The sequence below is a fragment of the Lolium perenne genome, chromosome 1, assembly GCF_019359855.2.
Source record: "Lolium perenne isolate Kyuss_39 chromosome 1, Kyuss_2.0, whole genome shotgun sequence".
Classification (NCBI taxonomy): domain Eukaryota; kingdom Viridiplantae; phylum Streptophyta; class Magnoliopsida; order Poales; family Poaceae; genus Lolium; species Lolium perenne.
In genome coordinates this window covers 162,396,567-162,404,476 of record NC_067244.2, presented here as the reverse complement: position 1 = coordinate 162,404,476, position 7,910 = coordinate 162,396,567, and the positions used below count along the sequence as shown (strand labels likewise).

Genomic DNA, 7,910 nt, shown 5'->3' with positions numbered 1-7,910 from the left:
CTTGCCAAGGAAATATCTCGTGCCTCGTCGAGGAGGTCCACGGCATCCTGCAGTGCAATGTTGGAAGAAGATTTTTTGTACGCTTTCACCCGAGGAGCTTCAAACCGAACATCGGCTGGTAGGACTGCTTCGGCTCCATGCACCAAGAAGAACGGGGTGTACTGAGTCGACCTGTTAGGCGTAGTGAGCAAACTCCATAGCACAGATGGTAGCTCCTCGACCCAGGCTCCAGCCGCGCCTGTAAGGCGTTTCTTGAGGCCATCCCCTATTAGACCATTGATCCTTTCCACCTGCCCGTTGGTTTGTGGGTGGGCCACTGATGCAAACTTCAATTTGATTCCTCCATCGTCACAAAACTTTCGGAATTCTTTGGAATCGAAGTTGGACCCGTTGTCTGTGACGATGTTGTGGGGCATGCCAAACCGACAAGTTATTCCTCTGAAAAACTGAACTACTGTTTTGGCCTTCTGGTTTCGAACAGGCACTGCCTCGATCCACTTGGTGAACTTGTCGACTGCGACCAGTAAGTACGTGTGCCCTCCAGGTGACGACCTCGGCAGTGGCCCAACTTGGTCGAGTCCCCACTGGGCAAAGGGCCGGGCTAGAGGTATTGTCATTAGGTCTGTTGCAGGGGCATGCGGCTTTGGAGAAAAGCGATGACAAGGGTCACATTTCATGACTAAATCTCGAGCATCCGACGCCGCTGTTGGCCAGTAAAATCCTGCCCTGAAGGCCTTTGCTACAAGGGCCCTGCTTCCTGCGTGGTGTCTGCAAGTTCCCTCATGTATCTGACGCAACAGTGCTTTTCCATCGTCAATGGCAATACACCTTTGGAAGATGCCCGAGATGCTGCGCTTGTAAAGCTCGCCATTAACCACAGTGAAGGCCTTTGATCGTCTGACGATTCGCCTTGCTTCCACAGGATCCTCCGGCAGCTCTTGCTTCGTCAGGTATGCTAGGAATGGTTTGGCCCACAACGGCTCGAGGAGGAGGACTTGCTCCGCTGATGAAGATGAAGGTTCTTCGACAGTTTGTTGCTGGCTTACCGCTGGTTCATCAGTCGACAATTTTGAGGGTGCCGAAGCTTTTGCTTTTATCGATCGCTGAGCAATGACTTCGTAGAACACTCCGTCTGGGATAGGGGAGCACATGGACCCGATATTCGCCAGAGTGTCGGCTTCCTCGTTGCTGGCTCTGCCGATATGTTTGAGCTCACATCCTTCAAACTTGGCTTCCATATTTTGATACAACTGTCGATAGGCGATCATGATGTCACTGACCGCGTCACATAAGTTCATCGACTGCTGCACCACCAAGTTTGAGTCTCCATAGATTTCTAGGTGAGTTGCCCCGCATGCCTTTGCCATCCTCATTCCGTGCAGCAGCGCTTCATACTCTGCTTCATTGTTCGTCGGCAGGGAGAAATTCATACGTAGTATGTATTTCATCTTATCTCCCTATGGTGATATCAATATTACTCCTGCTCCTGCACCCGTGCTCCGTTTTGACCAATCAAAATACATTGTCCACAATCCCGACATGTCGGGTGCTGCTGGTGTTTGCGACTGGATCCAATCTGCCACGAAATCGGGAAGGACCTGGGATTTTATCGCCGTTCGATTAACGTAAGTTATGTCATGTGGCGCTATCTCGATGGCCCATTGGGACACTCAACCCGTGGCTTCTGGGTTAGTCATTATGTTCTTCAATGGTGCTTCACTTACGACGACAATCGGGTGCTCCGTGAAATAATGACGCAGCTTGCGGGCCAACTTCCATACTGCATACGCCAGCTTCTGATGATGAGGGTATCTCTGCTTCGCGGGTGTGAGTACTTCGCTGAGGTAGTAAACTGGCCTCTGAACACCATGGACTTTTCCTGCTTCTTCTCGCTCGACAACCAAAACGCTGTTGAAGACTTGTGCTGTTGCAGCTATGTACATAAGCAGCATTTCTTTCTCGCGCGGGGTTACAAGGACTGGGGATGTTGACAAGATTTTCTTCAGGTTGTCGAAGGATTACTGCGCCTCTTTTGTCCACTCGAACTTTTCTGACTTTTTCATCAGGTTATAGAACGGCAAAGCTTTTTCTCCCAGCTTGGCGATGTGTAACACCCCAACTTTTGCAACCTTGATTAATTATCCTTAATGCAAAAATCAGGGGGAACAAAAACTTTTTCTTTAGACTAGTTAAGATGAATTGCCTTGATCTGTTTGTTATGATGAATTGCTTTGATCTGTTGGTAGATGAATTGTCTTGTTTTGCTTGTTGAGTTTTGTCTTGAGTTACCTCAAAGAACAACACCTCTAGTGGTCAGACAAACAACTCACCTAATAAAACACATGTGTGACTTAGGAAAAATTGTTTCCTTTTTACTACATCAAACTCTTCTCCTGATGGCAACATGGGTATGCCATATTGATATTCCTCTTTGTGTTAGTCTAGCTCAAACCATCCTTGAATCCAAATTTGGGACCATCTACCCCTAATCACATCCCTCTCTTATACCCACTCATCCTTGTTGGTTTTGAGGCCATGTCGACCATCTGCGTTGACAGGCTTAAAATGTCCAGACTTTGGCAATTGATCTCTAAGCACCCACAACTGTTATTGTTGACTTCAATGCATGAATCTCATCTATGCAACATCCTCTTCAACCTCCACGTCTTGCATGTCTCAGTCTATCCTTGCAACTCCTTTATTCAACTTGATCTTATACCCTATCCAGTGTTTCAGCACTAGGTCACTTCCTTCAATTTTACCTCTTGTTTTTATTCAAGTTTAATCTTCACAAAACCAAGAGTGAGAATGATGGGTACATTTTGTAGCCCCCATCTACCCTTGAGAGCACTTCTACCTAAATTAGTTTTCTCTCTCAAAAATCCTATTGATTTTCCTTCTCTAGTTTTGATCACAAAACTACTTCTAGTTTTATTAAAGCTTTTCAAGATACTTCTTCAAGGAAAACAAGGAACTGAAATGGGTTTTGTTCTCTCATCCCATTTCTACCTAGTACTGATTTCTAAAAAAAACATTATTTTATATCTTGCCTTCTTTTTAACAAAAGGCTTGTTTATGGTACCTATACCATTTCTTGTTTACTTTAAATTTGAGAAAACTCTACTTCACTTGAGAAAGTAAGTAGAATATTTTGAACTTCTATGTTCCAACTAGTTCTCTCAACACTATCAAATTCAATTCCACTTGAGAACATTCCCAATTGTCCCTAGACAATTGAGGTGTTTCATATACCTTTCAAATAAATCCTTTTTCAAATGGCAACACTTGCACATCTTATGCACACCTCTGATCTATCACATTGTATTTTCCCCATCCTCCAATTCTTGATCAAATGGACGATCATTTGATACTTTTAAACCACTTCCAATTGACCTCTCATTTGTAGAGTACTTTATATTCTCTTGCATCATCACCTTGATCTCATAAATTGATGATTTATGTCAATATATTCATCCTTGTGAGTATATGGATACTTCACTCACCATCTCTCTTAACCTTGCTCTATCATTGACTAAACCACCATCACCATCCCATCTACCTTGGCACGCTCATGCATGGTTGCATGTGGCCAACCCCAATCTTTCAATTTTTAATTCAAATGAAAACTTTTATTCATCAACTATACCTTGGGAACCATCTTCTTCATAAGTTGGTCTCAACCAAAGTGGTGGAGATTATTATCATGGCACATGGCACATGCCACCATCATACCCCTTTCCATCTTTAGATAATTACTCCTAATCTTATCATCATCAAAATCACTCATTGACATTATCTTCTCAACATCATGCCTTAGTCTATACACATGAATGTTGTGCACCTCTCTCATTGTTCACTTGTGTTTGGCAAAAATGGAGCCGGCCATTGTGTTGGCATGGCAAATTCGGCCAGCCCTTCCTCCTCATTTTCTTCTCTTGCAAGCCTTGTCTCCCAACTACCCCAACAATTAAATGGGCAGCCACCCACCTTGGTCAATCAAAAAAGGAGGCAGCCACCCCTCTCCCTCTATATAAGGAGCTTGGCCGGCCACCTCCTTCACCTTTGGCTCTCATTTCTCTTCCTCCACTCCCTCACACTCTCCTCCTCCACTTCTCCACGAAATTCTGCTGCCCCTTGCTTGCATGGCCGGCCATGGCCATGGAAAGCCACCAAGATGAAGCTCCCCTCCTTCCTCAAGCTTCCCCTCACCATGAGAGCATCCCTCTCACTCTCTTCTCCCCTAATCTTTGATGAATCCAGCCCTATTTCTCCTTTCTCCTCTCACAATATTGGATCTTGATGTAGGTGCATGTTGGCCCAAACATGGAGAAGGTTGAGCTATCCTCAGATCTGAAGCTCTTGACCAAAGTTCGTCCAAAAACTTGCTGCAATTTCTGCTATCTTGCTGTTTCAGATTCTGGTACGATTTTGTAAAATCCGCCAAATCTCGTGTGCTGATCCAAATCGAGTGATTCAAAGTTCCACAGATAGGTACTGAAAGGATCTACAACTTGGCGTTGGTATCATCCTCAACTTCGTTACGGATTTTACACAGTAAATAAAGTTATGTAAACATGCAGAATCACTGTTTGTTAGATTTATCCCATTTTACAAAACCTTTTTGAACAAACTCAACTGTGGGTGAAAGCCTTCTTCAGTACCTTTATTTTGGCAGTGGTTTCACTTCGATTAACCTCCTGAAATTAAAATGGTTCACAGATCAAGATCTGGTCAGATCTTAATTTGTCGAATTAAACCAGGAGCTTGGAAACGAATTTTTGAATGAAACCAACTGGGTAAGAACCACCTATTCAATACCTTTCAGATGCAGCAGACCTCATATTTTTGTGATGTGTGTATGATTTTTGGTGAATTAAACTTGTTCTGTGTGTTCTGCAGACATGGCTGTTAGCTTTTAAATCATCAAAAATCCATTTTTGAACCTAATTGAGTGATTCCAATTCGGTAGGATTACTGAATGTTTTCTTGATCATCTCAAACAAGTTTCAAAACCTTTATCTGTTCTGAAACTCCATAGTTAAAGCAAATGGTGAAAACATGCAGTAAATTTGTAAATCCATTTGTGAGAGTTTCAGAAACAATTTGAACCCAAATCCAATTGTGTGTGAATCTCTGTTTAAATATCTTTCAAATGCCAGTGGCCTCATATTTTTAGGATTTTTCTACGATTTATGGCTTACAGATCTTGTTTTCTATATAGTAAGATTCAAAGAAATTCCTAAAATTGTAGGTTTAATATTTTTGGGTGATTCCAATTGGGTTAGTCTTGTATTAGTACTGGCTATATAGGAAAAACATTATTGTTCTCTGTTCATACATATTTGTTGCTGTTAGTAATGTTTATGTGTGACATGCATTGTTGAAGCAAAACTTTTCGGTTTATTTAAAACCCTTGACCAACTCTTTTTAGTAGAGGTGGGCAACCTTTGTTTTATGCTTGCAAAACAAAACCTCAGCAACCTAACATTAGCTCTTTTGTTTTTCTTAAGTTTTCAAATGATGTGGCATATGGTTTGCTTCCTATTTTTGTGTAGTGTTATGTGAACAAATTAAATTAGGAAAACTGTTTTCTACTTTTCCAAAAATGTTTGAAAATGTTTTGTGAATGTATTTGATGTCAAACTAATGCTCTTGTCCTCTTTATGATGTTATCTACCAGGGGGTACTTAGCTTGCGCCATGGTGATACCGAGAGAGGCAATTGCTAAGTTGTGATACTCTCATACCTTTACTAGGTAAATAAAATGGGTTCTCTTTAAGTTGTTTGTGGTATCTATAAGTCCTTAGTAGGTTATACCTTGGCTGCGTGGTTAGTTGTTGATTGTTGAATGTTGTCTTGTTGATGCAATGTGATTGATTGTGTTCCTTTTATATTTTCCGGCGATAGATGCGAACAATTGCGGAGAAGAAGAAGAAGTGGAATAGGATGAGAAGATTATTTATATTGTTGGAATTCTTATATCGATGGAGTTGAAGAAGTACAGGGACAAATAAGCCAAGGCAAGCCATCTTTTGATCTCTGACTTGGTGTCTAGTCGGATGTCATTTGTTGATGTCCAAAGCACCTTAATCCTATGTGTGTTATTCTCTCTATTTATGTCATCTATGTGTGATTGCAAGTGGGGTACTCCCTAGTGGTGAAACTCCACTATTGTCTTTGTGATTATGGGATGCATGGTATCCTGGCCGTGCTATTCCTCTTGGTTACTTGGTATGCTCGACATGAGCATGTTCCATCCCAAGATAATGACTTACACCACACCCACCCCCTTTCGTATTATAGAGGTATCAATGTCATGATCTTGGCGTATTCTCTACTTGAGAGGAATATGCCGTGTACCCATTGGAGAGTATGTTGGATAGTGATACTCCACTATCTAAGTTGTACTTTTAGCACCACAAATCTGAAAGTATAATCCTCTTTGTGTTGTCATCATACATGCTTATCTTAGGCGAGTATGATCCACCCATTACTCCTTTATACCTTCTATGGCAAGATGACTCTCATCTCGGCCATAGTGCAATTCTAGTTCAACTCATGAAACTATAGGTTGGGAACCCCTCAAGGCTTACCTTATTGTAAATGTTTTATGAAAACCTTGGGTGAGTTAACCCAAGCGTATGATTTAAGAAAGCAAAGGATCTTGGTAAAGATGTTCGGAAAAGTGGTGTATGGCTGTTTGTTGAACAACCAAGGTGTTGTGGGAAAAATGGTTTTAAAAAGGAGCACTGCGTATAAGTGTACACCAGCCCAACTTTTATCGCGCAACCACTCTACCCTGGTGTGGGACGGGGCTTAGCCCGTAGTTTGTAGAAGCTGGCAGGAGCACCCTTCACAACTTTCTAGGGAGGGTCACGACGACCTCCGACGCCGGGTTGCGCTCTGGAGGAGGCAATACACTGTAGTTGTCTATAGCCGGACGATTACTGAGGGTCTTCTGTCATGGCGCTGGAGATACGCTCAAAAGGAGGTATGCTGCCGGGGTGCCGGGAAGGGGTAAGCCCGCAGGGAAGGACTCGTGCCAGTGGAGATGGGCGAAAGGTTATGTCCGGGTATCCGTCGTGGCATATGTTGTTATGCAGGGATGACGCCCACACGATAGGTATCCGGATAGTTGTGGGGAAAGTGTGCAAACTCTGCAGAGTCAAATCTATTCGAATAGCCGCGTCCGCGGTCATGGACGGGTTGCAAAGGTCTACCTTTACCGGGGCTTGAGTTTTGTTTTGATAAATGCTTTGCAAAGAAAGTGTTGTGTTGGATGTACCGGAAGGGTACGGAAAAAGGGCGTGCGTTGACCATATGGAGATGGTCGTGGAAAATGGAGACTAAGTGGGGAACTCTTTCCGAAATGTTTCTTGAAGAGGAACTCTTCTTTAACAAAGATATAGAGATGTCATAGATATCTTTTGAAGTATCTTCTTCAATAAAGATATAGGTATGTCATAGGAATTCTCTAGCACCCCCATCAACTGAGATGGACTCATGCTACCTCTTCTTCAATAAAGACATAGATATGTCATAGAACTTCCTTAGCATTCCCATCAATTGAGATGGCGGTATGCTACCTTTCCTCCTAGAAGGTTAGCAGGATGTCTTTGAAATGCCATAGTATCCGCATCACTTGAGATGCTGTCATGCTATATCCACGAGAGAAACTGATTCTCTTCCCCATGCTATGTCCACTAGTGAAATTAGCTCTTCCATCTTGTCATCTTAGTTTAGCACTTGTTATCTTGCACTCCTGCAAAGTACCTTTCTTGATGGTTTGCGAGTACAATTCCAAATGTACTCACGGCTTTGTCCCTGGATATTTGCCTGGCCAGACTTGGAGGAACACGATGGATGAAGAAGGAGTTGACGACGTCTATGCGAGCTAGGAACGTCTTCCC

The 7,910-nt window shown here is 42.8% G+C and overlaps 1 long non-coding RNA gene across 2 annotated transcripts; it reads left to right on the top strand.

Moving 5' to 3' along the window:
• Positions 1–4,049: 4,049 nt before the first annotated feature.
• LOC127310575 (uncharacterized) lies at positions 4,050–7,509 on the top strand. Of its 2 annotated transcripts, XR_007857391.2 has the most exons (4): positions 4,050–4,491; positions 4,720–4,796; positions 5,681–5,755; positions 5,908–7,509. It is a non-coding gene; the product is annotated as an uncharacterized lncRNA (long non-coding RNA). The 2 variants fall into 2 exon arrangements; XR_007857392.2 differs by having other exon boundaries at positions 4,050–4,796.
• Positions 7,510–7,910: the final 401 nt, after the last annotated feature.